General features: G+C 37.5%; 1 pseudogene across 1 annotated transcript; it reads left to right on the forward strand.

The window, feature by feature from the left end:
• Nucleotides 1-770: 770 nt before the first annotated feature.
• LOC309665232 (tyrosine--tRNA ligase, mitochondrial pseudogene) lies at nt 771-3,539 on the forward strand (annotated as a pseudogene). The gene has a single exon. The product of its transcript is annotated as a tyrosine--tRNA ligase, mitochondrial pseudogene (transcript).
• Nucleotides 3,540-20,174: the final 16,635 nt, after the last annotated feature.

The following is a 20,174-nucleotide window of genomic DNA, read 5'->3' on the forward strand; positions in this document are numbered from 1 at the left end:
AAATTCTGCTTTGTCCAGGGACGGGAAGCCTACCCACGATAAGACAGCACATCTCTTTGGTTCAAAGTTCTAACAGAGTTCCTCCTGATAGGAAGCCAGCATGTACAGCACCTATCTTCCCCCACGCTGCCACTCTATTGAACCTTACCTGCTCTTCTACATGACAGTTTTCACATATTCCAAGGCTGCTTCTGATTGGCTGCCACCAAAATGGTGGCGCCCATGTTGCGGTCCTTTTCCTCAGGCAGCTGGTCTGGAGCCCCAGGCCCTTCAGGAGCCTTGCCCCTGGGGCTGCGTGAGGCTCACTCCGGCTCTCAGGGGTGGCCGGCGGTGCAGGAGTCCGGGGGTCTGTTCAAGAAGTTCTCCCCCAAAAGGGGTATGAAGATAGAATTGCCAGAGCTCTTCCACTGTGGCAAGGCCGGAAGCTTTCTTCAGACCATGTACTGCGGCCTCATCCCACGTCCGACTTGTTGCCGCTTGTGGGCCGTCTGCTGGCGCCGCCGCGCCGCTTTACCTTCAAAGCGATTGCGCAGGTGGGAGGGGCCATTGCGCCTGCGCAGAGGGCTCCAGCAGCTGATAAGCATTTCTTTGCTGATGGGCCGACCTGCAGCTTCACAGCGCAGGACTCTATGCCCTTCCGACCAGAGGCGGGCGGACGCTTGCGCATGAGCATTCAGACTCGTCGGCACTAGAGCCCTGAGATCATGAGGTCGAACGAGTTCTTTTATACTGAGTGCTCCAGGCCTATGAACGAGTTCTTCTTATACTGAATGCTCCAGGCCTATGACTTCTACTACCTGTTCCAGCGTTATGGCTGTTGATCCGGCTGGGTGGATCTGATGAGCTAAGCAATCTCATGTCCGGTTATGATTTCATCCACAAGATGACTGGAGAAGACGTATTTGGAATCACTGTTCCCCTAATTACAAGTGGATCAAAACCATGCAAGTCACCTGACAGTGCTGTTTGGCTACACAGAGTTAAGATACCTCCCTTTGAATTGTATCGGTTGTCAGGCAGCAAGATGATTCAATAGAAAGGTACCGAAAGCCCTTCACTTTTCCACCCCTTCCAGAGATTAATGACATAATGCAGCAGCATGTCACAGAGCCAGAAAATCGGCGTCCTCAGAAACGACTTGCTGCAGAAGTAACAAAGTTTGTTCGTGGACCAGGAGAGCTGGATTCTGTGAAAAAGTGTCCACAAGCCCTTTGCCATAGTAGCATAAATGCACTGGAGGTTACCTCTGATCAAGAGTTTAAAGAGTTGTTTAAAGAAACTTCATTTTCTGAAGTAGTTCTTTTTTTTTTTTACTATGAGGGCTCAACTTTGTTGACTCAGAAAATGTTGAGTTTCTGTAGGAGTTTTTGTTTAAATTCCTCTACTTTTTTTAAAAAATTTATTTATTTATTATTTATGGCTGTGTTGGGTCTTCGTTTCTGTGCGAGGGCTTTCTCTAGTTGTGGCAAGCGGGGGCCACTCTTCATCGCGGTGCGCGGGCCTCTCACTATCGCGGCCTCTCTTGTTGCAGAGCACGGGCTCCAGACGCGCAGGCTCAGTAATTGTGGCTCACGGGCTTAGTCGCTCCGCGGCATGTGGGATCTTCCCAGACCAGGGCTCGAACCGGTGTTCCCTGTATTGGCAGGCAGACTCTCAACCACTGCGCCACCAGGGAAGCCCCTCTGAAGTAGTTCTTAACCTTGCAACAAGTGTCCTAAATACAAGCTGCAAAGCCAATGCCATTCCGCATGGTCCACGAGGGTACTGGCTAACAGAAGGTGGAGTTAGTATTAATCACAGACAAGCAACAAACCCTGAGAATGCTAGTTGTTGGACCACATATACTCGAGAATGGACTTTCATTCTTAATAATGGAAAAGGAAATTCTACACTATAAAACGGCTTCAGCTATGATGAGAAACCCTGGTGGTTCAAACAAACATCCATCATTCATTCTCAAGATATAAGAAGGAACTTATACGTTTGCTTATGCTAATGAGAACAACAAAGAATGGAGTATACTCTAGGCTTCACACTGTAAGTAATTTCATTATTTATGTAAGCTGGTTTATACATAAGGTGTTTGTGTGATGATGAAATATTTTATTTCCTGATCTGCAAACACCAACGACCATGATTTCCTGGGTTAATGTTTTTTAAAAATTATACTTTATGAAAAAATTAAATTATGTCTTTTCTATCCTTAAAAAAAAAAAAAAACCAATGCTTCTCATTTTACAGAAGCACAGCATCCATACTTGCACATGTATTATGAAGGATATGCCTGCAGTGAAACTGACCAGTACAGCACCCTCCCTACAATACTGCACTTGTGCAATAAATGTTAGCGTCTCTTTGATAATAACCTCTGAAATTTGAGTAGCACTTGATAATTTCAAGGGACTTTTTGACATACTCTCTTAATTAAATAACTCCACAAAGTGAGGAGGGGGGTGTTATGATCTTCATTTCTCAGCTGCGGATATCTGTTCATTCCACAAATATGTATTACATGTATGACATGTGCCATACACTGTTCTAAGCATTCAGATTGACACTGAGAAAGCAAGACAACTATTCAAGCTCAGGCAGCTTCTAAGGGGGAGATTCAGGACCCTACATGCAGATCTTCATAGCAAATCTCATGGTCTTTCTATCACATAAGTTATCATGTCTCTCCAGAGGTGGAAGAAGACAGGGCTCCATGGTCCTGGGCAGTGAGGGTTTAGTGAGAGACAAACAACTCTATTCATTGGTACAAAAGCATCCAGTCGGCTTTTTAGTAGCCCACTCTTAAATAAGAATTTACAGTCAACAATTACCACATATTTGAGGAAAAGTGTATTATAAAAGACAGAAATCACATAAAGTAACAGGAAGGACACAGAGATAGTACAGGGAGAAAAAAAGTTTTTAAATCTATATTAATACCTTCCAAGAGATAAAAGATATTACATCCATGAAGCAAAAACAGGATGCTTCAAAAAAAATATTAAGACAACAGCCAGAAAGAGATGTTAAGAATTAAAAATGAGGAAAAAAACCCCATAAATTTGAAGAAATCTCCCAGAATGTAGAACTAAAATATAAAGAGTTAGAAAATGGAGAGAAAAGATAAGAAAATTGGACAGCTTTTCCAGAATGTCCATCATACACACATAGGAGTCACAGAAAAAGTGGACAGAGAAAATAGAAAGTAAGAAATTATCCACGAGATAACTGGAGAAAGTTTCTCAGACTTGTAGGATGTGAGTTTCCAGATTGGAAGAGCCCATTTCGTGCTCAGCACAATAGATGAAAATAGACCTACACTAGAACCCCTGAAAAATTTCAGAAGACTGGAGATTAAGAAAAGATTCTAAAACTTCCAGAAAGAAAACTGGTTTCTTGCAAAGGATCAAGAATCAGATAGTGTCAGATTACTCAGTAGCAACAATGGAAGTCAGAGGACCATGGCACAATGCTTTCAAAAAGAAATTACTTTCAACCTAGAATTTTAGTCAACCAACTTTCAATGGAATAAAAGGGGAGAAAAAAAGACATTCTCAGATACTTTTTTAAAAAGCTACAAAATCTGAAAAGTAGGGTGTTCAACACAGCAGCTGTGTGTGTCAGTCCATGTTGGAGCATGTCAAAAAACACTCTGGGATATTTATTTTTTTAAAAGATATTTAAAAATACCTAATGAATCTGAACATACTGGGAGATTTACATCACTGAGAGAGAATTTGGGTATAACTTAATGATAGGTGCATACAAACTAAATCAAATGGTGAAAAGACAATTATTAACTTCAGGGAGAACAAAAATGTATCGATGAGAAACAGAAAGCAACTATGGTATATATACAGGGCTCAGCTATAACGTATGTTTTACAATGTGAAGATAAAATGTTTATGTCACCCAGTGGTTCCCAGAGTGTGGTCCCTCGGCCAGTCCAACAACATCATGACATCACCTAGAAATTTGTTTGGAATGCAAAGTCTCTGGATTCTCCCTTACTGAATCAGAGCGGAGTAGGACCCACGAATCTGTATTTATACAAGCTATCAAAGTGATTCTAAGGCACTCTAAAGTTTGAGAATCATTGATGTGACCAAAGTTATAAAATCTAAACTAGAGAGAGTGACAGGCTGTTGACGTGTATGTGATGAGGATGGGCAGAGGAGAAATTCAGTAACTAATGCTTAAACCAAGCATGAAGAAAAACCAAGAAATGCAATCTAAACATGGTATTTAGAAGTAGAAAGGGCAAGAGAGCGCCCTTATTTCAGTCGATAAAATAAAAACAAAATTATATAAGAAGCACCGACCTGCTCAGTCCAACTGACCTGATGTTCTCGGGCCCACCAAAATTAAGGATGTTTTCTCCTTGTAAATTATAAAGAGTTCCTAATCCACGAAAGAGAACTTGCTTATAGGTAGTAAAGATGTATAAGTTATTTTTATACATTTTACTTTAAAAATCACTCAGACGTCGTAAACCATGGATCTTATATTGCAAAATATTCAGTTACACATTGGTATTACTTTGTTATCCTGTAGGTGAGGTTTTTCATTGAACACCAGCGTATGGGGAAAAGCATGGCACCATGACTTTCGTTATTGAGCATGGTATGATGTGGCATGTTACATATATGTGGGATTAAATGAGATTAAAGAGGTTATATATATATTTATAATATATGTGTGTGTATTACATATACATATTTATTTATTTATTTAATCTTTATAACAATTTTAGGGAAAATGTGGTCATCTCTGATTTAGAGATGAGGAAATCCCGGCATCAAGAATCATTGAAAATGTTTAACATCACACAAGTGGTGGATGTGCCTTCCATGACCCCCTGTTAAACTAGATTCCGTTTGTAATTATTTGTACCGAAACTAGTCAGATGGGGCAGCATCTGCAGACAACTACAAGACGCAGAGGACCCCATCTTTCTGTTTTGATATAAGGAGCTCAATAAGTTAAAACGAGCAAGTGGCTCTGTAATTTCTATGTAATCTTTAACAAACAAAGTAATTTATTAATCACCAAAATGTCACAGGCAGTTTACTAGCCAGTGAAGATATCTTCTTTTTCTAAAAAAAATCAGGCATAACTCTAGACATATGGAGTGAATGGGGGAAAATCTGATTCTTTAACTTTATTTGCCTTAGAATTCTGCTTCAGGTTCCTACTGGCAGTGTGAACACGGACCTCCCAGACTCTGTATTAAAGCCCTCCAGGGCCCACCTTATTTCCTGTCCTGTTTAGCATACAGCCTCGACTCTAAATCATGCACCACGGTCAAGAATCAGCCTTGGTTATAAGAACTGACTGACCAGGGAAGCCGATGAGATTGTGTAGACACTCAAGCTGACTGCTGTATTTTTCTTTTTAAAATAAGTATCACTTGCGTCCTTTACATCCTCCTCACATTCAAACCTCGTTCTGGATCTTACAAATGTCATGTCAAGACGAGCAGCCCAGGCCCTGACTTTTGAGATAATCTTACATCCTTAGCAGATACAGGCTCCCAGCCTCTGCCCTGCAGCCCCTGTGGCTGCTTCCACTCAAGCTGCTTCCATCTGGATGCTGGGTTTCTTTTGTTCAGAACACTCCACCCTCAAGCTGACTTAGTTCAACCGCATGTCCACCCTGAAACCATTTCACTCAGGGAATCGGGGGGCAGACACACCTAATTTCACAGATGAGCAGTCCCCTGAAATAAGCTCAGCAACCATGCAAAATGATTACTAATGCTGATGTAACAGATTTCAGAGTGAAACTGACTTGATGTTTGGGGGTCTGCTGAAAATAAGGATGTTTTCTCTTTAGGGTCTGAGTATAGTTTGGTTCTTTCTATTGAGGTGAGAAAGAAATTGCAGAATCCCCAAAGATAAACTCACTAAAATGATCCATAAAAGCAGTGTCCGACACTATCCAAATCATTTCCAGCTTATCTCCCAACTTCTGCGTGAAGGAAAGACCCAGGCATTTCCCCAGAGGCCCAGGCCCCATCACTGGCTCAGATGGCTCGTGACCAGGCAGACAGCAGGCCTTGCTGGCCTGACCTGGCATCCGTTCCAATAGGGGACAAGTCACATCATGAGAATGGGAATCAAGTGTTCTAACCCCTTCTATTACTTCTCTCATCAAAGAAATGTGTCTTCTCAATAAGACAAGTTTCTATTCTTTTTTGAAACCTTTCTTATTGTGAAATGTAAAATATAGCACACCTACAGAAAAATGCATAAAATATAAATGTGCAGTTTAATGAATTATTGTAAAGTAAACATCCCTAAAACCACCTCTGAGGACAAAAAAGGAATATCCTTGCATTCCAAAAGCACTCAACTTATTGTTCCTAATTAAAACTCTCTCCTATATCCTGGAATAACCCTGACCTGACTTTTATGGTGATCATTTCCTTGCTTTTTGTTATACTTTTAATACTTATGTATGAACTTCCAAATAATGTGGTTTAGTTTCGCTTATTTTTAGCTTTATATAAATGGAATTGTACAGTATGTATTTTTAGTTTGGCTTCTTTTACACATTATTATACATATTTCTTCATTATTATATTTTGAGATCTCTTTACACACTTGGCTAATGAATGCATAGCAGACATTTATTCATTTTAATTGATGTATAGTGTTTCTGTTGATGAACATGTGTTTTTTTCTCATTTGGGCCATTATGAATAACACTGTTGAGAATATTTTTATACGTATCCCAGTTCACTCTGAAAGTCATTAATAGACATAAAAAATGAGCAAGTCTGAATTCAAAGCCAAAAGAGACTTTTAAAAGGGAATTTTCAGATCCTAATACATTTTTTTTCTTTTGTTGCAAATGTATGTTAATCCTGAAGAGGAATGCACAGACCCTATTACCTTACTATTCTGTTTGTCCCGCCTGCTTTCTGTGAGCTAGAAAAATACTTTCATGACAATGTTAGGGGAATTGGGGGTCCTAAAAGCCTTTTTTCCAAGGGACTCTCATAACACCTGAGTTCTAGAACAGCTATGCCACTATTTGCCAGTGATAAAACCTAGAGAAAGTGACTTGACTTCACTGAGCTTCGATTTTTCTTTTATGTCAAATTCAAAGGGGAATCAATTATTATTATGCATAAATTATGTTATGTCGAAGGCATTTTGCCATCTGTGTAGCTAACTAGCTTATTAAAGCACTTCAAAAACTTTGTGAAATAGCTATTACTATGCACATTTTCTACTTTACTATTTCTATCATCTCCCAGAGTTGTTTTAGAGAATAAATAAAAGAATACATGTTAAGTGCTTAGCACAGAGTTGAAATTCAGCACATGTTCATTACAACTGATTTTGTCTCATCACAGTTTGTGCATTTTTTTTTATGTTTCCAGACACTAAATGCATTGTACACATATCTGGCCAAATCCAGTTTTGTCATCGTCTTCACTTATGTCTGATCCTTTTATATTGATTTGTTTCAGCCTAGAGTTAAGTGTGGGAACAAGAAAACAATAGAAAGCACAATTAATATAGAATCTAAACTGAGTTTTCACCCAAACTTATTACCTTTCTTTAAAATATCTTCTTCAAAATTAACTTTCACTGATTAAAACACAGTGAAAAACTGGAATCCAGATTTTAAAAGTAGCTGTTATTTAAATAGGCCCCATGTCCCTGGAAAGTACTGCTTAGGACTACGTATCCATTCAGGTTACTAAGAAAAATAAAGAGAAAAACGTGAGTATATTTATGGCTACATTTAACATCTATTCTTTCTTCCATGCTTCAAGTTTGGAGCTTTAGCACATTATTTCACTGTGATAGGAAAGTAAAGCAACTTCTGTGACCCTAATTTACAAGGCTCATCTTGACACAGGATCAGGGAGGGAGGCACTCAGTCACTTTGAATCCATGTCTTAGAATAGGAGGAAGCTGTCAAAGAAGAGAAATGAAATAATTACAGAGCAGGTTTTCTTCCCCCCACCCATCCCTGCTGGTTTCCAGCTGTTCCTCTGCTCTAATCTTTTGATGGCCAACGAGATAATGCATCTTGCTAACAAGATGAAGACTCCTTGGGTATCATGGCTGCCAACTCAAAATCAGAGGGAAAAGAAGTGTATGAGAGCCATTATGCAGGAAAAATATTTATTGAGAACAAGCTGTGTCTAATGTGCTGTGTGAAACAATATTAGCAAGCATGGTTCAACTGTCAAATCACTGAGTTATTGAATAGATTTTACCTCTACCACTCAGCATTCTAGATAATGCATAATTATTGTTTTAAAAAAAAGAAAATAAATAACATCTATCCTCCAGGTGCCCACCCACCCTCTGGTACGGCAGTTTCATAAATCTGATTGATTTTGCTGCTTTTTTTTTTTTCAGTACAAATTTAGTATCTTGATGCCAGTCCCGTGGGCAGTTATGTCAGAATCTTTAGCTCATGTCTGTCTGAAAGACTGATTCCTTAGAGTTCTTTAACATCATGTGAGAGCCTGCAGTAGAGACAAGAGCCAAGAGGAGCAGTGGGGATGGTGTTCCAGGATCTGAGCGAAAAGAGCACATCAGCAGAATCAAACACTAAGCTTCCACCATTTGCACCTGGCTATGTACCAAGCCAGTCCTCTCATCATTAATGCAACTTTATTTCCCAACCCTGGAATTAGATACGATACAATATAGTCCCTAACAAAGGACTTGTCTGTGGCAGCAGTGAATATAAAATAATGGGGTTGAATGGATGATATGACATATGTAGTCTCTCTTATTTGTTTCTATCTGCATTGTGACTAAGTCATCCACAGTACAGTTTAAGATTGGCTAAAGAATTTTACTAAATTCTCAACAGTTCACTAAGAAAATGGTATGTGAGTTTCAAGAGGAAGTTAACTATGACACCAATGAAATTTTGATTACAAATTTGAAGGTTCAAAATAATGTTCATGGCAACAAGCTAGCTCTGGATTATCAATATACATGTATCTCTTTTGAAATTCCTAATGGACTCAGAAACCAAAATACACCTTCTTCGAGGGGGAAAAACAATAAACAAGAGAAAATAACCCCTGGAAACTAGCTGAGCAATTTTAGGAAAACTCGGTCTTTTGTGTAATCAGACACCAAGCAATTTCAATACTGCAGCTCTGAGTCCAGAGGCCAAAATATATTACTGTCTTCTAAGGAACATGACTTTCATGTGTTTTAACCTAGCTGAGGGCAAGAAATAATCTCCATAGCAATAGCTGCAATTATTTAAGTACTTCCTTCTTGCCAAGCACTGTACCAGGGGATTCACATGCCTAACAGCCAAGCTTCTCCACAACTTTGCAAGTAAAATACTACCATGTCCATTTCATGTCCTCCAAACTGAGGTCCAGAGAGGTCGAATAATTCACTGAGATCACGCAGTTGATAAGTGACAGAATGGCGTTAAAAAATCAAATTCTGCCTCATTCCAAATCCTATTTTATTTATGTTCGTTATGCTACTTCAACTTCTCTTTCTCTGGAGGAGAATTCATTCATTCCTTCCTCCATGCAGAAATTAGTTGCTGCCTAATATGTATCAGACACTGCTCTAAATGCTAGAATGACAGTAGTGAATGAAGCAAAATCCTTTCTCACATTGTAGTAATCAATCTATAAAGAAATATAAAATAGGGTATGGGGTGATACTAATGGAATACTACTATAAATAAAATAGTCACAAAAGGCCTCTCCAAAGACATAGCATTGAGCTGATATGAATAAGGAGAGGAAGCAAGATAAATAAATATCAGGGGGAAGAGCTCTCCAGGCAAAGGAGAAAAGAAGTGCAAATGTCCTGAGAGAGAAGTATGCTTCCTATAGTGAAGGAATGGCAAGGCTGGAATTGCTGGAGCCAAGTAAGCAAGGAAAGAGTGGTAGAAAATGAGGACAAAGGGAGCAGTAAGGACCAACGCTGCAGATTCTCACTGGCTCAGTGAGGACTGTGGATTTTATTCTAATTGTGAGGAGAAGCCATTGGAGGGTTGAAAGTACAGGAATGACATGATCTTATTTTCCTTTAAAAATGCTTATCTTGGCTGCTGTGAGAAGGATCAGCTTTAGGAGTATAGGTTAAGAATGAAAGCAAGGGGAAGAGTTAGATGGCTGTCTTAGGACAGTCAGGAAAGACATTCGTATTCATGAATTGTAAGAATTAACATTGTGAAGATGTTAATAATACCTAAAATGATCTACAGATTCAGTGCAATCTCTCTCAAAATTCCTATGACCTTTTTTGCAGAATTGGAAAAGTTGATGGTTGTATTTATATAGAATTGTCAAGGGCCCTGAATGTTTAAAAAGAATAACAAAGGTCCGATTTCAAAACTTAGTGCAAAGGTGTAGTAATCAAAACAATGTAGTACTGGCATAAGGATAGCCATGCAGACCAATAGAATAAAATTGAGAATTCAAAAATAACTTGTACATGTACTGCCAATTAATTTGCAGTAGGGGTGCCAAGGCCATTCAATGAGGAGAGAATAGTCTCTTCAAAAAATGGTGCTGGGACAACTGGATACCCACATGCAGAAGAATGAATCTGAGCATTACTTAACACTACATACAAAAATTAATTCAGAATGGAACAACCTAAATATAAGAGCTAAAGCCATAAAACTCTTAGAAGAAAACATAGGGTAAATCTTCATGACCTTGGATTTGGCAATGAATTCTTAGGTATGACCCCAAAAGCACAAGGAACAAAAGAAAAAGTAGATATATTAGACTTCATCAAAATTAAAAACTTTTCAAATCAAAGGACCTTATCAAGAAAGTGAAATAACTCACAGAATGGAAAAAAAAATGTTGGCAAATCATATATCTGATAAAGATCTTGTATCCAGAATATATAAAGAATTTTTACAACTCCACAAGAAAAAAAATACAATTTTTAAGTTGGGCAAAAAACTGAAATAGACATTTCTCCAAATGGCCAACAAACACATGAAAAGATGCTCAGCATAAATAGTCATTAGGAAAATGCAAATCAAAACCACTATGAGGTACCACTTCTCATCCACTAGGATGGCGACACTCAAGAAAGTGAAAAATAGCAAGTCTTGGTGAGGATGTGGAGAAATTGAAACCCTTATATATCACTAGTGGGAAGGCAATGGTTTAGCCACTGTGGAAAACAGTTTGGTGGCGCCTCAAAGAGTTAAACATAGAATTATTAAGTGACCCTACAATTCTGCTCTTGGGTAAGTACCCAAAATAATTGAAAATAGCTGCTCAAACAATAATACCTATTATCTTTTATATAATATTATATACTATCTTTTCTATCATCAGAATCTTTGCAAAGGTAAAATCTAAAAAAAGACATAATGCTGTGAAAGATCTTTGTAAACTATAACATTGCCTTCCAGAACAAAGTTAAATAATATCATGAATTTTCTAATGCCTGACTCTAGAACAAACTTAACATGATAAAAGTTCTCAGAGGAGACACATTTTTCTCCACATGGAGAATCTCCCTTCCATACTCTTTGGTTGCAGCTAAGCCAGCTCCTTCGTAGTCACAAGCATGCTGGACAGCCTTAGAAACGGCCCTACCAAGTAGAGCTCACTCTCAAACACATACACATCTATGATAGAAAAATGATTCATGAAGGAAATTGTCTCTGGATTCCTCTCTAGTGCTCACTGGTGCTTTCTGCACCAGTGTCTCTCTGTTTTTCTCTCTCTCTCTCTCCCTTCCTCCCTCTCTCATACATGTGCACGCACACACACACACACACACACACACACACACAATCTCCTTCTAGTCTTCCTCCCTCCTTTAAAGATCATTCTTGGGAACTCTACTCAGTACTCTGTAATGACCGATATGGGGAAAAAATCTAAAAATGAGTGGATATATGTATATGTATAACCGATTCACTTTACTGTACACCTGAAACGGACACAATATTGTAAATCAACTACACTCCAATAAAATTTCTTTTAAAAGTTAAGCATAATGCAAAAAAAGATCATTCTTTTAGGAGGAAAAAAACATGACCTAATAAAAAAGAAGCAAAAGAGAATATTTTTTTCTAGAAGCCCATCCTGTTGGCCTCTGCTTAAGATCCTACACCTGTGTTAAGTCACATTTATTCGTCTAATTTCCTTGAAGCCTTTCATGATTGTCCCGACCTTGTCAGCCTCTCCCTTCCTTTAACCCTAACAGCAGTTACAGTACACATTCTGCATTTCCACAAATAGTGGGATTTCCTTCTCAATGACACTCCCACCCGTGTTCTCTTGTGCACTATTGTTCCATCTCCTGAGTGATTCTTCATCCATAAAATCTTCACCTACTAAGTCTCTACTCTGCAGAATATTGTCAAAATTAAAGATAATAAAATGGTTTTCAATGAGTGTCACATCTGCCAGACAGAAAGGGTTAAGTAAGTAATTCCTCTTCACTCCCTCCCTTTTGTATCTCCAATGGCCAGCAGAGCTCTTGGGTAAAGATTAAATGTGTCAATAAACAGGATAAAGAGTATTGATTGATTCTACCCGTTTCATAACCCAATCTCTTCTATTCCCTTTGGCGTTATAGAATTTTTCAAAGCTGTGGAGAAAGAACCCAGTGCCCTTTATGTTCCACCCCTCAATTAATTTCCCCTCACTATTGTCCTGCCTAATTATATAGGGGCTGTTAGGCCCATCTCCTGTGATTAGCTGATTCAAAGGCTTGTTTGTGGATTTCATTTAAATTTCAACTTTTAGGGCTAATTGATAATGTCATTAAAGTAACCGGTTCAGGAAAGCTGCCAATGTGTATACTATGAATTCATCACTGGTGAAAGCCCTTATTCTGCCAAGCATGCACAGAATGTATAAAATATTCAGAATAGAAGCTGAGTTGCTCACGCAGCAGAAAATATCCCAGCAGATCTGCAGCTCGGCACAGAACAGCAGGCAAAGACTTGAGCCCAGAAAACTCTATCACACAGGCCTAGTATTTCTATTTATGGTAAAAGAGGAGAAGAAACTCTTGGCTGGGCTTAAATCATGACCTGAAATCTAGGTACAGTGAGAAGCTCGGTGAGTGAACGTGAGCATCTTACTCACTAATGTGGTGAGAGTGTAACAACCCCCCTGCAGTCCCTGCGGCCCCCAGACTTGATGACTGTTCTCAGAGGGAGGGACGTCAGTTACCCTATTTCACCCCCAATCTCAGCCACTCACAGCAACCAGCCATTCTAATGGTCTGCGTGTCCTATGGCCAAGCCATATAGATCACAATCTTTACACAACAGAATATTAGACTAGTGAGCTTCTTGTGCCTTGTGGTCATTTTCTCCAAAAATGCCGTGCTGGCTACTGAGAAACTCATGCTTTCAAACAGGAAGAGCTTTTCTCAAGGTCACATATAAGTGGGTGGTAAAGGTGTTGGAAAACCCATTGCATTGAAGCAACTAACATAACTAAAGCATCTGTGAGTTGTGATTTCTGCAGTACATACTGGAAAACCTTCCTTCCTTCCTTCTACATTAGAATTCCTTCCTGTCGGAAACTCCTGAAAGTGAACAACCGAATTTTACTCTTTTATTGGAAATAAGGATCAGAATTGCAGTCGCACGTAGGATAGGTGATCCAGTAACTTACATTTGCACCAGAAAAAAAAAAAAATCACAAAGCCCCTCCCCCCAGATCATGAGCCTCTTCATGCAATCAAGAAGCTGTAATGGTAGATGATATGCATTGATTCTTCATCTATTACTAGTCAAAGACAGCACTCATTATTTATAGCAGAGCACAGCTTAGAAATGCAATGTTAAAGAATAGGTAGAGAGAGACAAAAGCAAATGTGGCTTCTAGAAACAGCAATTTCTATGTAAGAGTTTTAATTTCCGCTCTTTTAAACTCTCTAAATTATAAGATGCACAGGATAACCAATAAACAAACTGACTTTGAAGATTCTGGTTGAAGGTGAAAATGGAGCCCACCTTTTTAACCCTCCCTGCCTCTCAAATCCTACTAATATGATAAAAGGAATGTAAAAAAGGTATCAAAATCTACACCTGTAGATCCTAAACCCAGGCAACAGTGTTCACATGTGCAAAATTTCAAGGGATTTTTGCAAGAAACAGTGCTGGCAAGACCATGGGAGGGAGTCTCCTGACCGGCACCTGGATCACTGCATGAAGAGAAATCCTGCCTTGCCTGAGGGGGAAGCAGGGAGCCTGGGCAATAAGGTTAGACCAGGGGACAATCTATGGCCCAACCACTGTCTCTGGAAAAGCATGTCAGTGCTGACACAAGAACAAATGTCTGCACTGCCCCTCTTGATTTTCATCTGGCAGGACTTTGGGCTCAGTACGAGAGTGGGGGTCAGTAAGAGTCAACCAATGAGAAAATTCAGCCAGGTTGCAAGTGAAGAAACAATAAAGATCAAAATCCATCACTTCCTTATGTGCCAGCAATAAGAACATACAGTTAGACATTTAAACAACTCTGGGAGTTATTGGCACCGACACCCATGCAAATGAAAATCCAACTATAATTTTTCAAAGGGTCCAGAGTCCTCCATATCCTGGGTTCCAGCATCCAAAGAGTCCATCAGTTGCAGATCATTTATATTGTAGTAAGCATTTATTGAAAAAACTCTGCCTATAACTGGACCCACACAGTTCAAACCCCTGTTATTCAAGTGTCAATCGTACCCTAAAAGGAAAAAAGACCTTATTTACAATAACAATGTAAATTCTGGTAAATTCAAGAGTAAAAGGTAGAAAATTGAGTCTTAAAATTTTAAAAATAGTTTATCAAATATATAAAATAGATTTATTATAAAATACATATTATAAGGAAATGGAAGTGTTTATCTACATAATATCATTTATATAATATTAATTCTTCTAAAATATAACCCTAAAGGCAACATCTTAAAGGAAAAGAGCAGTTCAAAAACAACAAATCCATTTAATAGTCAGATATTAAATAAATAAAATTTCCATAAATAACTAAATTTTAAAATTTCAATAAAATATTAAAATATTGGAGTATATAATGAAATCTGTATGACAAATCCCTCATATATAAAGAATGCTAGGACATTAATATGAGGAAAATAAAGTCTTTGAACTCTTCAACAAAACACTAATCGCCCTTAAATATATGAATAAAGTGTTTAAGCATACCTTAAGCAAATAATATTAAAACCCTGAAATATAATTTTTTAAATACCAAACAGACTGCATGCAAATTATAACTCATGAATGGCAAGAGTCAGAAAAATGGGCACTGCCATGCCTATGAGAATATAAATTGACACAATCTTTCTTTAGCACAATTTGAATATATATGTATTCAATAAACATCTTTAAAATGGGCACATCTCTTTTGCAGTCCCATGACTAGGGAATGATTCAATAAAATAAGTACAAATATATCCAAAGATGTAGTCAAAGCCTTTCAATTATAGTACTGTTTAAAATTTCAAAAGATCACATATACACACACAAATGGGAACTGTATGAGGTGATGTATGTGTTAACTAACCTTCTTGTGTTAATCATTTTGCAGTAATACATATATCAAATCACCACATTGTACAATTTAAACTTATACAATGTTATATGCCAGTTATATTTCAATAAAGCTGGAAAAAAATTTTAAGTTAAAAAAATTTAAATAAGTAAAATGGCAAAAAATTAGAAATAATCTAAATATTCAAGCTTAGGGCCTGATAAAAGTCATGAAGTTATATGTAGTCCATAAAAAGTATATGATAAAAATATCATAATAATAGAAAATGTATTTTGTGAGAAAATTTCATATTTAAAAAATGTAAGTAAGAGTAAGAGATACAAACTATCAGGTATAAAATAAGCTACAAGGATATATTATGCAACATGAGGAATATAGCCAATATTTTACAATAACTATAAATGGAGTATAACCTTTAAAAATTGTGAATCACTATATTGTACACATGTAACATATAATGTACAGCAACTGTACTTCAGAAAAAAATTAAAATAAAAAATAAAAACCGTAGATGTGTTGTAATTTAATTCTGTTACTATGCACTTATTCATTGAATCACAAATTTACAGCCTTGCAAAATTTGCATTTTCATGGAAATCTATGTATCATATCTAACAACATATATATTTAGAGGGCTAGCGATCAAAATGGTAATAGTGATTATCTCAAGCTGACTGAATCTAAGTTTCTTATTTTTCTATAGTAAATCTGTGAAAATAAAATAATTTTAAATGACACATAGGAAGTAATAATGACAAGGTTGAATTAAGTCAAATTACCAGTTACTGCATAGGATTTTAAATACTAGTGATTGAACCCAAACATTTGCTTTGAAATAAGCTTCCATACATAGTCTACAATTAAATTAACAGTTTATTTTGCATAATTATTTTGACTGAATTAATACTTTCATTAAAACTTTTCCCCCACAAATGGGTTTGAATAAAAAATAAGGAGAACTTGATCAAAAATAGTGGTGAGATAGGTTAAAATAAATTTGTATTGGAGATGCATGTTTTTCTCGCACCAACTTCTCTCTCCCTTTTCTATGCAATGGTTTGTCAGTACAGTAACCAAATGCAAAACGCATTTCCCACAAATTCAGTTGAGATTCAAGGGATATTCCTTACAGATATATGTAAATAACAAAGTTTTCTTTTAAAATGAATAACAATAATAGAGCCTTCAAATTTTAAAAAGATACAGATTCAGTCCCACTCTCACTTATAGAGTACTTATTCATGAATGATTAGAAAAATGACAGCTTGTGCACTCGGAGCCTTTTGTATAAATATCACTTATTCTAGATTGCTATCCTTGCATTTTCTCCCAAGCTGCTTAAAAGACTTTGTATTCAACATCATTTCCATACCCTTCCTTCACTCACTTATCCTGATTTAGTTGGAATACATCTCAAGGAATGTATGTATTCTGGGTTCTAATTTCAGTACCATCAGCTGCATTTTCACCCTTGAAGCCCTTATTTAACCTCTTAGGAGAAGGTACACATGTATCTGAGAACTATTAAAGTATTGTTAAATAGTATGCCTCATTTCCACAAGGTGTGTCAGACTAATTTTTTTTTTAACATCTTTATTGGAGTATAATTGCTTTACAGTGGTGTGTTAATTTCTGCTTTATAACAAAGTGAATCAGTTATACATATACATATGTTCCCATATCTCTTCCCTCTTGCGTCTCCCTCCCTCCCACCCTCCTTATCCCACCCCTCTAGGTGGTCACCAACCACTGAGCTGATCTCCCTGTACTACGCGGCTGATTCCCACTAGCTATCTATTTTACACTTGGTACTGTATATATGTCCATGCCACTCTCTCACTTCGTCCCAGCTTATCCTTCTGCCTCCCCATATCCTCAAGTCCATTCGCTAGTAGGTCTGTGTCTTTATTCCCGTCTTACCCCTAGGTTCTTCATGACCTCTTTTTTTATTTCTTAGATTCCATATATATGTGCTAGAATACAGTATTTGTTTTTCTCTTTCTGACTTACTTCACTCTGTATGACACACTCTAGGTCCATCCACCTCACTACAAATATCTCAATCTCGTTTCTTTTTATGGCTGAGTAATATTCCATTGTATATATGTGCCACATCTTCTTTATCCATTCATCTGATGATGGACACTTAGGTTGCTTCCATGTCCTGGCTATTGTAAATAGAGCTGCAATGAACATTTTGGTACATGACTCTTTTTGAATTATGGTTTTCTCAGGGTATATGCCCAGTAGTGGGATTGCTGGGTCGTATGGTAGTTCTATTTTTAGTTTTTTAAGAAACCTCCATACTGTTCTCCATAGTGGCTGTATCAATTTACACTCCCACCAACAGTGCAAGAGGGTTCCCTTTTCTCCACACCCTCTCCAGCATTTATTGTTTCTCGATTTTTTGATGATGGCCATTCTGACCGGTGTGAGATGATATCTCATTGTAGTTTTGGTTTGCATTTCTCTAATGATTAATGATGTTGAGCATTCTTTCATGTGTTTGTTGCCAATCTCTATATCTTCTTTGGAGAAATGTCTATTTAGGTATGCTGCCCATTTTTGGATTGGGTTGTTTTTTTTTTGTTATTGAGCTGCATGAGCTGCTTGTAAATCTTGGAGATTAATCCTTTGTCAGTTGCTTCATTTGCAAATATTTTCTCCCATTCTGACGGTTGTCTTCTGGTCTTGTTTATGGTTTCCTTTGCTGTGCAAAAGCTTTTAAGTTTCATTAGGTCCCATTTGTTTATTTTTGTTTTTATTTCCATTTCTCTAGGAGCTGGGTCAAAAAGGATCTTGCTGTGATTTATGTCATAGAGTGTTCTGCCTATGTTTTCCTCTAAGAGTTTTATAGTCTCTGGCCTTACATTTAGGTCTTTAATCCATTTTGAGTTTATTTTTGTGTATGGTGTTAGGGAGTGTTCTAATTTCATACTTTTACATGTACCTGTCAGGTTTTCCCAGCACCACTTATTGAAGAGGCTGTCTTTTCTCCACTGTATATTCTTGCCCCTTTATCAAAGATAAGGTGACCATATGTGTGTGGGTTTATCTCTGGGCTTTCTATCCTGTTCCATTGATCTATATTTTTGTTTTTCTGCCAGTACCATACTGTCTTGCTTACTGTAGCTTTGTAGTATAGTCTGAAGTCAGGGAGCCTGATTCCTCCAGCTCCATTTTTCGTTCTCAAGATTGCTTTGGCTATTCGGGGTCTTTTGTGTTTCCATACAAATTGTGAAATTTTTGTTCTAGTTCTGTGAAAAATGCCAGTGGTAGTTTGGTAGGGATTGCATTGAATCTGTAGATTGCTTTGGGTAATAGAGTCATTTTCTCAATGGTGATTCTTCCAATCCAAGAACATGGTATATCTCTCCATCTGTTTGTATCATCTTTAATTTCTTCATCAGTGTCTTATAATTTTCTGCACACAGGTCTTTTGTCTCCTTAGGTAGGTCTATTCCTAGATATTTTATTCTTTTTGTTGCAATGGTAAATGGGAATGTTTTCTTAATTTCTCTTTCATATTTTTCATCATTAGTGTATAGGAATGCCAGAGATTTCTGTGCATTAATTTTGTATCCTGCTACTTTACCAAATTCATTGATCAGCTCTAGTAGCTTTCTGGTAGCATCTTTAGGATTCTCTGTGTAGAGTATCATGTCATCTGCAAATAGTGACAGGTTTACTTCTTCTTTTCCAATTTGGATTCCTTTTATTTCTTTTTCTTCTCTGCTTGCTGTGGCTAAAACTTCCAAAACTATGTTGAATAATAGTGGTGAGAGTGGGCAACCTTGTCTTGTTCCTGATCTTAGAGGAAATGGTTTCAGTTTTCCACCATTGAGGACGAAGTTGGCTGTGGGTTTGTCATATATGGCCTTTATTATGTTGAGGAAAGTTCCCTCTATGCCTACTTTCTGCAGGGTTTTTATCATAAATGGGTGTTGAATTTTGTCAAAAGCTTTCTCTGCATCTATTGAGATGATCATATGGTTTTTCTCCTTCAATTTGTTAATATGGTGTATCACGTTGACTGATTTGCGTATACTGAAGAATCCTTGCATTCCTGGAATAAACCCCACTTGATCAAGGTGTATGATCCTTTTAATGTGCTCTTGGATTCTGTATGCTAGTATTTTGTTGAGGATTTTTGCATCTATGTTCATCAGTGATATTGGCCTGTGGTTTTCTTTCTTTGTGACATCTTTGTCTGGTTTTGGTATCAGGGTGATGGTGGCCTCATAGAATGAGATTGGGAGTGTTCCTCCCTCTGGTATATTTTGGAAGAATTTGAGAAGGATAGGTGTTATCCCTTCTCTAAATGTTTGATAGAATTCACCTGTGAAGCCATCTGGTCCTAGGCTTTTGTTTGTTGGAAGATTTTTAATCACAGTTTCAGTTTCAGTGCTTGTGATTGGTCTGTTCTTATTTTCTATTTCTTCCTGGTTCAGTCTTGGAAGGTTGTGCATTTCTAAGAATTTGTCCATTTCTTCCAGGTTGTCCATTTTATTGGCATAGAGTTGCTTTTAGTAATCTCTCATGATCCTTTGTATTTCTGCAGTGTCAGTTGTTACTTCTCCTTTTTCATTTCTAATTCTATTGATTTGAGTCTTCTTCCTTTTTTTCTTGTTGAGTCTGGCTAATGGGTTATCAATTTTGTTTATCTTCTCAAAGA

The sequence above is a fragment of the Balaenoptera physalus genome (assembly GCF_965194825.1).
Source record: "Balaenoptera physalus genome assembly, chromosome: 7".
Lineage (NCBI taxonomy): Eukaryota > Metazoa > Chordata > Mammalia > Artiodactyla > Balaenopteridae > Balaenoptera > Balaenoptera physalus.